Source organism: Papaver somniferum, chromosome 3 (assembly GCF_003573695.1).
Source record: "Papaver somniferum cultivar HN1 chromosome 3, ASM357369v1, whole genome shotgun sequence".
Taxonomy (NCBI): domain Eukaryota; kingdom Viridiplantae; phylum Streptophyta; class Magnoliopsida; order Ranunculales; family Papaveraceae; genus Papaver; species Papaver somniferum.
Window position 1 is genome coordinate 142,962,622 of NC_039360.1, and position 15,766 is coordinate 142,978,387.

General features: G+C 36.1%; 1 long non-coding RNA gene across 3 annotated transcripts; it reads left to right on the forward strand.

Annotated features, from left to right (window-relative positions):
• The first annotated feature begins 12,504 nt into the window (after window positions 1-12,504).
• On the forward strand, window positions 12,505-15,450 carry LOC113357569. 3 transcript variants are annotated; one of them, XR_003363701.1, is made up of 3 exons: window positions 12,508-13,992; window positions 14,642-14,715; window positions 15,216-15,450. It is a non-coding gene; the product is annotated as an uncharacterized LOC113357569 (long non-coding RNA). The 3 variants fall into 3 exon arrangements; XR_003363703.1 differs by having other exon boundaries at window positions 15,222-15,450; XR_003363702.1 differs by having other exon boundaries at window positions 12,505-14,715; window positions 15,222-15,450.
• Window positions 15,451-15,766: the final 316 nt, after the last annotated feature.

Here is a 15,766-nt window from a genome sequence, read left to right on the forward strand (position 1 = left end):
AGCTATTGTCGACTTCTAAGAATGTTTCAATGATTGAAATGGAGTTTAAAACACTTAACCTTAATTGGATTATAGACATAGTATGCGTACTTGCATAGATGTTGATCCAAGACCGGTGTAGTATGCATACTCGTATGCGTACTGACAAGGTCAGGTGAAGTCTGGGTGCTATAGTATGCGTACCCGTACGCATACTGGCAAACTCAATTGAAGTCTGAGAACTTTGGTATGCGTACACTTACGCGTACTGATTTCAACTGAAGTTTAGATGTGTGACAGTATGCCCATTTGCGTACTGTTGATGGCTGTCGTAAGTGCAATCAAATTAATAATCTTATTTCCACACAATTAACTGGTAATATAATGGAAGTAAGGATCGTTCCCACGAAGAGCAGTGAGTTTTAGTTGTCAAAGTGTCACAAAGGGGGGTTTTGTTTTAGATTTTAAATAAAATAAATAATCAAAGCAAATAAAGTTGAATTTTAATTAATAAAGAGAGATATGATCGGGGAATCCTTCTTCGTTAATAAACCTTCAATGAGTTATTATAATTGCCTACTCGTCGTTAATCATAGATTATCACCAACCGTGGAATAACAACTAGATCAGTGTTATCCCCTAAATTCCTTATATCACTGGATACAGAAGTTCTCGCCTACCAGATTCTATTCACCTAAACCACCTAGTAGTATATCACTCAAGGTGTAATTTAGTCGAATGATTTATCTTTTGTGAACTTGTAGGTTGATCCTACTAGTTAGACTCTTAGATCAAGGTCCACTTTTTAGTGTTGTTTATACACACAATCGCTCCACAGAATCCCTTTGCAAGGTTTTATGTTCTCTACTTGTGTACAAGTTATTCGACGATTACTTATCTCCTAATCCAGTACTAGCAATATATTGAATCAACAAATCAATTGAGTTGGCCACCTAAACAATCTATCAATCAATCATAAATATTCATATAGTATAAACAAACGATAATCATATGAAGAACTTCAAAGTAGATTAATATAATGACTCAAATCTTGTTTACAACTTAGAATTCATCCTCAATCAATAGGTGTCTATCTACTCATGGATGTAGAAACATCCATGATATACATATGAGAAAAGTTTAGAGATATCGTTACGATTGAAGAACAACTCTGAAACCCTAGCTTCCGATCCGTGTGATGTTTCTCCTCTCCAAGACTTATAATTTAGTGATCTTCTGATGTTGTTTCATTCATGACCTAATACCTCCTTTTATAGGTTTACATTGCTTGGCCTTCACGTATTTAGTTCGGTTCAAGAACCCGACCCAAAAATATGAAATAACGACTCCAAACGTGACCTTAGGCCTTCCAAGGTATGAATACACGTTTTCCTACTTGCTAAATATGCGTACCAGTATGCATAATACAAAATCCAGCAGAAATTTCCGGAATTGAAGTATGCATACCCATTTGCATACTTTATTGTCTTCGGTATTTGATAAAAAGCTTGTTTTGGCCACAACTTCTTCATCCGAACTTGGAATGACCTCATTCGTTTTGCATGCTTTTCCTCTTTAAATTCTCTTCAAGAACATGATGATAAATCCTTAATTTGAATGAGTTAAGATCGGTCTTTGGCCCGTCTCTTGATTTTGAGCGTTTTGCTCCTTTTCGTTGCACTTCTTCCACTTCTCTTGGACTTGGGCACTTGGATACTTGGAATACATCTCTTCCTAACTATTTTCAGCACTTTGTAGCTCCTTTTTGGATGCTTCACCTAATAGAGTCAAATAATAGAAAACAAGAATAATAATACGAAAATATGCAAGAGTAATAGCTAAAACAAGTATGGAATGGACACTAAAATCATACGAATTATGCATTTATCAAATTCCCCCACACGTAGATTTTTCTAGTCCTTGAGAAAACTAAATAAAACTAATATTAAATACAACAACTCCATCTCGTTGAGAAAATGGTTACACTTAGCATGTATAACAAGCCTTTAAACCCCTAGGTGTCCCCAGTGGACGAGTTATAGTCTCGTGAGGGTTTACAAGAGGTATACCCACGAAACCTACTCCAATTTCTCGCCTTGGAAGAGTCACTAAGGATGGACACAAAGTAATAGCCAAATAATTAGCTTCCATAATTTCTTTAGCTACAAACATCCCACATACATTCCAATCATCACACACAAGCAGTTACTTACGTGTGACATTCAACCTGATTGCAAAACTCTACTAAGATAGTTATCGTACTTGTTGCAACATTTTCCACAACACTCGCATACTGAAATCACATGGATAGATAAGAAAATGGAAAGAAAAGTGAATTGCGCAAATGTTGACTAAAGTGAAAGATGTTACCCACAATGTTTTTATGAATGTCGTCAAAGGATTCTTATTTATAGCGCAATAGTTGAGAGAAGCACTCATTTAACTCGACCACATGATTAGATACTCTAAGCACATGTTCCTTTTCAGCAAGTATGTGATAGTTGCCTTGGCTCCTACATTCCACGCTTGTTTAGGCGACGGAGACAGGGATAACGTTTCACACATACTGCTATCCAAGTGTCGAGAACCTCACCAATAGTCTTTTTGACTTGCTATATAATGATGATATGGTTTTTGTTTTTATCGACTATGATTAGTCCGCAATTCCGGACCTATCATTTATTAGTGTAGATAAATGAAGATGAGCCTTATATATATATATATATATATATATATATATATATATATATATATTTCGGCTCTCCGGCTCACTCTTTATGAGAGTAAGACAATTGTCTTATGGGGCTTTTATATACTCAACCAATGATTACCTTGCTACAAGATCCACATCAGTATCAGGATCCCACTAAATCACTTTAGATAAACATAAAACTGCAAAAATAAAAAGAAAGTGATTCAGTAATAATTAATTGCGAGGATGAATCTTTCAAACGACTACTATAGCTGAGATTCACATTCAATTATGAACATATATATTTAAGGATTGAAATAAATGGAACTTTAATCTATAGCTGAAAGAACTGTTTCAACCTTAAAGGTTTAGAGTGTCATCCTAAGTAGCTCATAATTAACTCCAAAAGATGAAGTCTCAAGAATGCAAGAATTCAAAGAGTGATTTTTTTATGTGTATATGCAAATAGTAGATACTAAATGTAGGATCAGAATCTCGCAACAATTATGCCTCAGCGAAATTATCAGTGGTATTGCACAATAACGTCTCAAAACAATTTCAGAAACGACGTCAGCAAGGATCATGAGAAAGATGTGATAGTCTTGCGAAAATTAGAGAGCTTGCGAAGTTAACATTTGTAAGGTTGCGAGAATGTCGCAACCATATCCGAAAATAAAGGACAGATTAGCTGTCATCCACTATGTATTTCCTTATAAATAGTCATTCGAGTTGTAAAGGAAAGGGAGATCTTTTTGAGTAAGAAACAAGTAAATAGGAGAGAGAAAGTTCAGAGCAGAGATCATTCTTGACTTCTTTATCTTTCTTGTAAGAACATTCAGAAATTAATCAATAAAATTAATAGTGTAAACCTAAAAATGAGCTAATCAATAATGAAATCATATGAGGAGTGTAGTGTAGGATTTCCTGCAACTACATAATGGCGCTAGAAACAGGGAATTGAAGATCGAAAGTTGAAGATTGTTGATTCAGAATATTCAAATCAAGAAAGTGATTAAATAAATCAGTGAATCAGTTAAAAGAAAGATGAGCAGAATTAATGAAAATGGCAAAAGATTGGAGTGTAATATGATAACAAAAAGCTTGATCAATGAATTCATGAAAACATCAAAGGAAGAATACATAAACGAAATTTTGAAGGAAAGAAAGTTAGCGGTAGAAAAAATATCACCCTTGAAAGATTGGGAAAAGCAAAAAATTGCATTCATGGCGGAAGAAATACCAAAAGAAAATTTGAACCATACATCTCCGTTGGTCATCACAGTGCCTATTACACGAAAAGAGAAGGATACAACAATAAAATCCACAGGAGAATGGATGTTGAACAGAACTTTAATCGATACAGGAAGTTCAGTTGATATAATATTTTATCATGCATTCCGGGGAATGGGATTTAAAGATGAAGAAATGTCCAGTTCAGCATATTTTGTTCACGGCTTTGGAAAATCCACAACAAAACCTAAAGAGAAATAGTGGTACGAATTCCACTTGGAGAAATCGAAACACATGTAACATTGTGTGTGGTGGATATGGAATCGCCATATAATATGTTATTAGGAAGATCATGGATACATGCGATAAAAGTTGTGGTATCAACGTTGCATCAATGTATTAAATTCCCCACTCCAAATGGAATAGGTGAAATAGAGGAGATGTTGACAATGCGAAATTATGTCATCAAATTGAAGTAAACATTATGAAGAACAAGCAAAAAGAAACAATTTCGCAGAAAATTGGCAAAGGAAGCAAAGAAGGAAGAAGAATTTAGAGTTATATGATAAGGGCAAAAGAAGGCAAAGGAATACCCAGCGAAATTTCGGAAGAAGGGGAAGACCCATAAAAGCAATAAAAGAACCAACACCAATGGGAGAACCTAAACCCAGTTACACTGCCGCAGAACCAACAAAAGAAATAAATGTTGGGACTGTAGAGGAGCCTCTAATGTTGAGAATTGGAACCAAAATGGATATAGAAGAAGAAAAAGAACTGTCAACTTGTTGCGAGAATATAAAGATATTTTCGCAGGAAACATGGATGAGATACCAGGAATAGATCCATCAATTGCTTGCCACAAATTGGAGATTAACAAAAATGTGAGACCATTTAAACAGAGAATAAGAAAAATTGCAACAACTTACCATTCCCAAATAGAAGAAGAATTACAGAAAATGCTTGAGGCAGGAATTATAAGAGAAGCTAAATACCCAGAATGGATAGCGAATATGGTCATTGTCCCAAAGAAAAACAAGGGAATCAGGATTTGCATAGATTTCACTGATTTGAACAAAGCTTGCCCCAAAGATAGTTTTCCGTTACCGATATTCCTCAAATGGTGGAATCGCAGCGGGAAATGATAGGGTATCATCTTTAGATGGGTACAAAGGGTATAACCAAATCCTCTCGCTGAAGAAGATCAAGAACATACTGCTTTCTTTGCCCCTAGAGGTTTATATTGTTACACGAAAATGCCATTTGGTTTGCGAAATGCGGGAGCGACATATCAAAGAATGGTAGAGAAGGTGTTCGCAAAATGGATACATAAAACATTAGAAGTATACGTGGACGACATGTTAGTAAAGAGTAAAGAAGCTAAAGACCATGTACAAGACTTGAGGGAGATTTTTGAACAAATGCGGCAGTATAACATTAAATTGAATCCTGAGAAGTGTACTATTGGAGTTGCATCGGGAAAATTTTAGGCTACATTGTATCAAAGGAAGGAATACAGGTTGATCCAGAAAAAGTGCAAGCAGTTCGTGACATGCCAACACCAGCAACAATAAAAGATGTACAGAAGTTGAATGGGCTTCTAGCTTCGCTGGGGAGATTCATTTCGCGATCATCAGACAAATGCAAATATTTTTTCGATATACTCAAGAAGGGTGAAATTTAAATGGAGTGATGAATGTGAAAAGGCTTTTCAAGGAATCAAAGAACATCTTATGAATACAACTATTTTACAAAAGGCAGAACCAGAAGAATTATTGATTTACCTTGCGACAACGTCGCATGCATTAAGTGTTGTGTTATTGCGAGTAGACGCAGGAGTGGAGAAACCCATTTATTACATTAGCAAAACTTTTAATACTGCTGAGAAGAATTACTCAAAGATTGAAAATTAATCTTAGCATTAGTTATGCATCATTTAAGCTCCGCATATACTTTCAAGCACACAAGATAAAGGTATTAACAAAAGTACCAATTGAATCAGTGATGAAGAATTCTAAAAGATCAGGAAGGGTAGAGAGATGGAATGCACAAGTAGGCCACTTTGATATTAAATATGAAATTTTGTCTTCACCAAAATCACAAGTTGTTGCGGATTTCTTGGCAGAATTTCCTTTAGAAGAAGATGAAGCAGTAGAAGAAATGATGGATGTAGAAGAAGAACATGGAGATCCAAAAGATTTATTAACAGAACCAAATAGATGGGAAATATTGGTAGATGGATCATCAAATGGAGAAGGAAATGGAGTTGGAATTGTTTTAATTTCGCCAGAAGGAATAAAGATGGCTTTTTCATTCAGATTGGAATTTGCATCCACTAATAATGAAACAGAATATGAAGCTGTGATACATGCTTTAAAATTCGCAATAGAAATGAAACTAGAAAATGCCAGGATCACTAGTGATTCGCAGCTAGTTATTCGCCAAATAAAAGGAGAGTATACTACAAATGAACCATCCTTGAAGAAATACAAGAAGCTGGTTGAAGAATTATCAGCGAAAATCCCAAAGATAAAATGGAGGCACATTTCAAGAAAGGATAATAGACTCGCAGACGCTTTTGCTTTCATCTCAAGCATGATGACAGATCCAACTGCGAGATGCATAAAAATACAAACACTTCTGTCACCATCAATAAATAAAGAAGAGGAAGATGTGGATGTGATGATGATAGATAATGAAAAAGAAGAACAAATGAACAATGTCGCAGACTGGAGAATGGAACTTCATGCATATTTGGCGAAAGGAGAAACACCAAGAAATAGATTGGAAACACACAAGTTAAAAAGCCGAGCAACGAATTATGAATTAAGAGATGGGTTGCTATACCGAAAATCCTTTAGTGGACCATCACTCAGATGTTTGACACGAGAGGAAGGAGAAAAGGTGCTGAAAATGTTACATAGTGGAGATGCTGGCAATCATAGTGGAGGAAGATCTTTGGCACATAGAGCAAAAATGCAAGGTTATTATGGCCATACATGCATGAAGATGCAAAACAAATATCAAGACGTTGCGAAGATTGTCAGCGACATGGAAAGAAAATACATGCACCAGGAGCACCATTGTCATCTTCAACCAGTGTATGGCCCTTTGGAAAATGGGGCTTAGACATTGTGGGGCCATTTTTACCAGGAACTGGACAAAGAAGATACTTAATAGTCGCAACAGATTATTTCACAAAATGGACAGAAGTGAAGGCAGTACAACATATTCGCGACAAAGATATCTTTACATTCATATTCGAAAATATCATTTGCAGATTTGGAATTCCTGCACAGTTGGTATCTGATAATGGGAAACAGTTTGAGGGGCAGAATATAGAAATGTTACTTAATGCATTCAAGATAAAATGTGGAAAGTCCACTCCTTTGTATCCACAAGCTAATGGGCAAGTAGAAGCAACAAATAAAACAATTGCAGATATATTAAAGAAGAAATTGGAAGGACATCACAGATCATGGTGCGAACAAGTACATAATGCAGTATGGGCTTATAATACAACTAGAAGAGAAGCTACTGGAATGTCACCTTTTTGTTTAACATACGGAGTTGAAGCGGTGTTACCAACAGAAGTTGTTATTCCGACAACAAAAAGAGAAGCTTGGGAGAAAAATCTTAGTGCGGGTTTAATTTTAAACAAACTTGATGAATTAGAAGAAAAGAGAAAAAGCTTTACAACATATGGAGAATTATCAGCGAAGATTAGCTCGAGAATATAATAAACGTGTCAAAATACGTGAATTTCAACCAGGAGATTTAGTTCTGCGAGAAACACCAATATATCAGCGAGAAAATGGTGGAAAATTAGCGAAAAAATGGGATGGACCTTACATCATTAAGGAGATAGTTGGAACAGGAGCTTATAGATTAATGGATCCAGAAGGAGAGATGTTGGTCATAGATTAGACAGACCATGGAACAGGTTGTGTTTGAAAAGATATTATCAGTAAGAAGCTTTGAGAAGTTATGAATTCTGAAAAATAATTGCAGAATTACTCATATCAAAAGAAGATCATGATGTGCGAAATTTCGCAGAGATAACCACAGAACAATGACATAAAAGAAAGGGGCGAACCTTTATGGCGTACACCCTAGTTCGCGAATAAAATTTCGCAAGAGGCAAATGTAAGACCTAAAGTACGTCATATTAGGGGGTACCTGACATGGCTCAGGGAAAGGCTACACCGCCACCGGAACCTGAGTCATGGAGATTTGGGGTCAATAAAGCCCATCCGGGAGAGGCACCTTGGATTCTCAACTTAAGCATATGACTTAGGTTGGGCGACTAAGGTAATAAGGACTCCCAAGGAGTGCAGAATCTGATCAAGGCGCCGAGGTACACGGTTGAGTCAAGGTGCCGGGGCGTTTGAAGCGTCCTTGCCATTCTTGACAAGTCTTGGCTTATACTGCACTCGGCCTGAAGAAAACCCCACTTAGGGTGCAGTCTCGTAACCATAAGCCCTATAGGCAAAAGGGATAAGAGGCTGCGAAAACAACTGGTTGTTGTTAAGACTGGATGGGAGGAGCTAACCTTGTATGGTAGAAGTACGCCTCCTTGAAGGGGCAACCAGGGGGAGATAAGGGCGGCACCCTCCATTAGGGAGCTGATAAGTGTCTTAAGACGCAAATGTCATGAGGCTTTTTATTCGCAAGGATATTAAGGCTTGTCATATTTGTGCAACAATCCTGAAGAGGCAATAATACAAAAGAAAAAGATAAGACGAGATCAATGGGTTTTCGCATGAAAGTGCGAAGACGTCCTGCGATTTCGTCGCAAGACGGCAATGTCATGGGGCTTTATTTTCGCAAGAATATTTAGGCCTGTCATATTGTCGCAACATTCCTGAAGAGGCCATAATACAAAAGAAAAGTTAAGACAAGATCAATGGGTTTTTGTATGAAAGTGCAAGGACGTCCTGCGATTTTGTCGCAATGACAAGAGATGGCATAATAAGACCTTTAATTAGGAAGGCAAAATAAGACCATATGATAAAACAAATTAATATAAGCATTCACAACAGATTATTTTTGCAAGAAAGATAATGAGAGGCAAGTATGGGAATCGATATACAAGAAGCATTATCTTTCTTATCAACAAAATATTAAAAGGAAAAGTTGACTTCAAAGTTATTGAAAAATGTACTCTCAAAAGTGATAAAAATAAGACAGTTCAAGAAAACAAAGCTAGAAAGAAGCTCAAGCTTCAATATTAATATCAGTAGCAGGAGATGACAGAAATTCTTCGCCAACATTCTCGCAAGCTTCTCCTTCATTTCGGCTTTGATCTTCGCCATGACTAGCATTTGATTATCGCCAGCAATTACTTCTTCAGGAGAAATTTCTTTCTCATTCTGATTAACACCAGCAGATACTTCTTTAGAAGGAACCTCTTCTTCATCTTCCAGGAAATTATCCTCTGCACCGCTTTCGTAATCATAATCACTATCAGCAGGACGAGGAACTTCATCATCATCTACTTCTAGGATCAATTGATGTAGGAGGAAGAGAGTTGGACATAAGATGTCATTTACAAGGACTTCCGGAGATGAACTTGGCGAAGAAGTGCTCTTTGATGATTCCTATCTTGAATATCTTAAAATAAGCAAGATAATCAAGTCTTCTTTCTGCTCGTCGCGAGAACCAGTAAGGGTAGAGACGAGCAATGCATTCTCTTTGCGAATTTTAGCATATTTAGCCTCCAAGTCAGAAATAGAGAATGAAGATTCTTCTCAGACTCTGCGAAAAATAGAATACAAAATTTTGTTAAAATAAGGAATTCAGAGAGATATGACAAAGAAAAGATAATTAAGGCAGTCAAATTATTATGACTACCTTCCTTTTGCGAAATAAGGTGTTGAATCAAGGATATACAACTATTCTCCCAATGGTCCATTGCGTCATCAAATTTATCTCCAACTAAACCTTTAAGTCGAGACTGAAGATTTTTCTCTTTAGAAACAAGGAAGGCATTTTTCTTCGCAAAAGAAGAATAAGATTCTTCTAATTTGGAATATTGTTCTTTAAGCTGATTTGCCTTCACACTTAAAGCTATTCTACCTTGAATGAGTGTATCTCTTTCAGCGATAGATGATTCTGTTACTTCTTTAAGTTCATTTCTTTAAGAGAGAAGAGATTTCTCTTGGTCAGCACATACTTTTTGGAGAATATTAAGTTGTTGCGAAGATATCGCCATCTTGTTTAAATAAACTCGCTTCTCTTGAGATAAGGTTTTATTCTCATCTGATAAAGTTTTCATCCCTAAATTAGCTTTAGTTAAATAATAAGAAAGACGAGATACTTCATTACTTAATAGATCTTGTCTTTGAACTAATTGGGTATTTTCATTGGTAAGATTATTTATTTGATCAAGAGAATATGAATAGAGGTTATCTAATTGGTTATATTAATACATTAAGACTTCTTTATCAACACGGGCTTCTTCAACAGCAGATTCAAATTGATATCTCTCCATTACTCGTTTCTGATTTAATGCTTAACATGTGAAAGAGGGATTTAAAGGATAATTAAACATGGGAAGGATAAAACCATCGAAAAGGCAAATTAAAGACATAGATGAGGAAATCATACCTCTTAATTCATCATTCTTCTTGCGAAGGTTGTCACGATCCAGCAAAACATTCTGAAATTTCTGATTTTCAAGACGAAGAGCATTACATTCTTTTTCTAAAGCTGTCTGCGAAGCAGCTTTGTCAGAACCCAAATGCTTGTTCAGAATTTCGCAAACATTAGACTTGATGGGATCAGTAGAAGACTTCTTGCCATCATCCAGAATCTCAGATAAAACCTTGAAAGAAATATCTATCCCTTCCACGGTTTCTTTCGACAGAGGAAGAGACTTGGGTAGAGAACTAGTAGAGATAGAAGGTTGAGAAACATTCTCAATGGGAAGAGAAGAGGTTTCATTCGCAGAAGGATCCACAAGGGGAATTTCAATCATAGAAAGATCAACTGGAGAAATGAAATCAGAGGCAGCATTTTCGCGAGTTGGAGATAAAGGTTTATCTTGCGAAGATGTCGCAAGAGATTTGGAAAAAATGAAATCAGAGGCAGCATCTACACGAATTGGAGATAAAGGTTTATCTTGCGAAGATGTCGCAGGAGATTTGGAAGAAATGAGTAGGTGGAAGGGAACAGAAATTGGAACAGTCTTGAGGTGGCGAGATTTCTTGTGAGGATTATGAAGATCTTTATCACACTGCGAATTACAATCTAGATAAGAAACAGAGGCAACAATATTGTTATTAGAAAAAGATAGTGTTTCTTACTACCTTCTCATTCGCAGACTTTCTTTTATGTGCGACAACTTTATGCTGTGATTTGGGATTGTTAGGGTTCTGAACTGTAAATTTAGTGTTGGATCCGCTTTTGCTGAAATAATAAGAGTATGGGAATCACATAAACAACATCACATAAGGCAATAAACAAGATTAATTTCAAATATATCAATTTCAGCAAAACTCATAAGGAAGAAAAGAGAAGACTAGCCTTGATGAATCCATGAAAAATTATAGCAGGGAGATTGTCTCGAAGAAGATCACGAACTATGAAGATCTAGTTTGAAGATGAAGATTAACTAGGTGACTTTATTTCCACCCTAACGTGTAGCTCTTGAAGTTCACCCAACTATGCTAAGGCAAAAGAAGCAACAACCTAAACTAAATGTTAGGTAACTCGGGCAAACCGAACCGAAATAGTAAATAAAAATACAGGGTATTACATTCTACCACCCTTAAAGAAATTTCGTTCCGAAATTAAAAAAAATACGTATAACTTAAAAATTCGCATAGTATAAATAGTGTAGTACACACAATACGACAATTCAATCCAACTCACAATTAAAAATTCACATGGATTTCACCAAGCCATAATACAACTACTAACATGAAGCAAGCAATACAACATTCAAATCAGACAAGCATGCATAACAACATATGAAACAATTTATTCGCGGTTCCATTCAAGATCTAAAGCCTAGAGCTCTGATACCAACCTATAACACCCCGAGTTCCGGATTAGGGTCAAACCCGTATGGAGGTCCGAACTCGAAGCGTTACGGGTCGGAACGAGACTTGTGCATATATTTATTTTTCCGCTAATTAACTTTTATACCAAACATAATAGAAATTTTTATACATGAATTGAAGCATATGAATATATTAAACATCGTTCAAATCATTTTCAACGAAACATTTTGTAAGGACCCTGAAACTCGTCAACGCTATTTGACTCGTCTAGAGATAATAAAGAGACGAATTAGCACTAATGACTCGATTAATTAGAGACGAATGTTAATTAATAGAAATTAATTTAACAACGATATAGATATGAAACTAGTACCGTTGAGTAGATATTGAAAAGTTATGCGAAATGGACTACACGAACGTGTCATTCGAATACCGGACGAAGAAGTTATCGTCAGATAAGTGTGAAGGATAAAATAGTAACTTCATCGCTTAACCTTGTGGCTGCCCTTACCTTCAACGCGTGTCGTGTAATTTTGGTGTGGTCGTGTCAATATCAAACTGGGAAGATAAACCCGTGTTTTTTTCTTTTCTTCTTCTTTCATTTTTTTCTTCTTTTTCTTCTTCTGTTTCTTCTCGTCTCTGTTCTTCTTCCTCTGCGAGTTGTGAGAGATCTAATGGAGGCTTGGTGATCGGAAGGAGGTGGAGAAGATCATGGAGTGGTTTGTGATGATGAGGTTATCTATTGTTGATTCAAATTCGGATCAGATAATGAATTAAGACTTAGGGTTTTGAGAAGAGAAGGTTGATTGAAGGTTTTTGTGGAATTGAGTATGGAATCGATCGATTGGAGATGGGTTTTCTCAGTTGTTAGCAAAGAGGAGAAACTAGAGTTCGATTCTGGAAATCGTAGTGATGAATTATGTCTCGGTGAGCTAGGGTTCGTTAGGGTCTGAGATTGAAGGAGTTAATTGAAAAGAATTAGGGTTTGTCTGTGTTGCGAACTAAAGAGTTAGATGAATTCATTAGATGGGTTTGGTCTAATTGAGATTTTGAATGATCTGTTAAGGGTTTGATATTCATGAACCTGGGTTTTATATAAAGAAAATCCAGAGAGGATTTAAGAGATGGAATTGATGTTCTTGAGGAATTATTAAAGATGGGTTTGATTGATTTAAAGATTTGTATTGATATGTCGAGCTTGAACCTGAAATTAGAGAACACGGAATTATCATAGGGTCTAGGACTGGAACTGGCAAGGAGGCGTTGGTGTCGAAACAAGTGAATTGAGGTAACTGCTTCTTTGAGTTGATTTCAATATGGTTATTCAGTTTCATTACTTATGTATGTGTGATTGATAATAGTATTAGTGGGATTTGAGATGAGGGTGGTGAATATGGAGTTGAGCTTTTGAAACTGGTATTGATCTGAATCAGTTGAAGGAGGAAGTGAGGTAGTATTATCTGGTCTTGAATGAACTGAAGTTTTTAAATGAATGATAGTATATTATAGGTGTGCAGATTTGTTGGTGGTATGAACATGATAGTCTCATTTAGTATTGGGAGTTTACTGAGATGGAGAAGATGTATTGAAGGATAAAGAGGAAGAGGATTGCAGGTGATGGTTATCGTCTACAATGAATGGAGTTCATGGTTGAGGTAATTGTTCTTGTTAGTAAACAGTTCAAGTTCATTATTGAGTTTATAAGTTCTTAATGAATTAAAAATGTAAATGAGTATGGTTAGTTTGGTTGTGTTGAGTTTGAATTACAGTTAGAAGTGAATTGTAATCAAATGGGAGTTGTAATTGAAGTTTGAGTGTTGTTCGAGTTGAACCATTCTGGATATTACAACTACTGCATTGTAGGTAAGCTCGACTTATATTTGTAGTTGAATTATGAAGTTCAGCTGAATTGAATATGTTTGTGTTGAAATGGAGAAGTATTATTACTCCTAGTATTTGCAAGTGGTAATGGATTAGGGAGTTTATGGTTTTGAAGATGTTAATGAAGTTATAATTGCAGATATAGATTTCGAGTAATGTAAATGGAGAAATGTTAGATTGTTGAAAAGCCTGGAATTGCTATTGCAGGTAAACTGAGTTTATGTTTGTAATCTGATTTTGAAGTTTATTTAGAATTGAATTAAAGTTGAAATGAGACTATGTCAGGGAGAAATGGTTGCAGGTAGAATAACTAAGGTTGTCTTGCATTAGAGTTTTGGCATGTGATATGGCCTAGCTTTATCCTCACTCATCCCAGTTAGTTTAGCTGACTCTGGTAGTCTGACTGAGTCGAATCGGGTTTGACTCACTGAGTCACTAGTCTTGACTCGTTGACCATTGACCCTGGACTTGACCTAGACTGGAGGTGGATTGTTAGACCCATTTCACCGTCAGAGACCGTTAGATTGACCAGTTGGGTCAGGCCTTGTGTAGTGGGTCGGATCAGTGGGTCGTGCCGAATCAGGCCCATGGGCTTGGACTAGCAATCTTAATTAGATGTTTTGGACCTCTTGTGGTCTGAATTAGCCTTGGGCTTCTTCTACAAAGTTGAAGATACTCATAAGACTTAGCTAATGGACTATAGTTACAACCTAATTGAATTAGTAAACTTTAGATATGCTAAAGATGAATAATGAAAAGTGTAGAACCACAGTTGGGCGTAGAACCATTAGATAAACTATATGAGCCTTGTATGAGCCTTTTGGCTAAACTCTTAGAGTGCTTCTTTGATTAACAGTTAGTTATTAACAACGGTCGATTCAAGGACGAACCAATGGATCTCGAGGTAGGCGTGGCTTGTCATCAAAAGAGGTGGGAATACATTTGACTCTTTTGTAACCATTATTGTTGTTTTTACAAAAGTTTATACTTAACAAATTCATGCACTGTCTGTCTGTGCATTCCATGCTTTGTTTAAATTGCATTATGATAATTCTGTTGATTCTGTGAATCTTTCCACGATTTGGAAAGGACCTGTAATGTTTTGTTGTCAATATGAATTGTTATGGAAATGAGAATTTCCACGTATGGTATATAGGGTACGCTCCTTCACATTTATACCTACATGAATTCAGCTTTTATTGTTTAGAGTGGGTCATCATGGTCTTGGTGATATCAATAGCTATTAGGTGTGAATTGACGGTTAGGAATTCACAACCATATTATACATTGCTTGAAGAAGGAGTTTGTCCATATACATGTTTGTTTATTTGAGTACTTGGTCACTTTTAAATGCTTGGGAAAAAATTATTGTTTTCCAAATCTTGCCTATGGTTACTTAGAGGTTAAATGTTAATTATTCCCCCTATCAGTTTCAGAGACAGATCAGAGTTGCGCAGCGAAAGCTTCGAGGAGTTGACTCTGTTAATTAGTTACCTTCTGCTATGTTTATTATGTTGTTTATTCTATTTGCAAACTAAATGACTATTGTTTATGTATCATTTGAGAGAAGTTCTTGTATATATATTTCTGAGCGGGGTTAGTTTTGGGTTAAGTTTTATAGCAGATTTCTTAATTGATTGTTTAAGTAAATGATTCAGATTCTTAGTGCCTCCTTGTTTAGTTAATCTCTTGGATTAGTTAGCTGCTAGCTTTGGGGGTGCTACACATTTCTTTTACTTCAATTTACACTTCAAACAATACAAGAAAACAATGCAATCACTAATCTACTCATTTCTAACTTCCAACTTCCATAAATCTGCAAGGAATGTCAATTGGGGTCAGATGACAACTCAATAGAATGCATTCCCTTTCTCAAATATAAGCAAACATGTCAACCAATCAAAGACAATACGCACAACATGAGTATATGGTGTAATTTCAACGATTTAATTATGTATATATTCATCAAATAAACTCACAA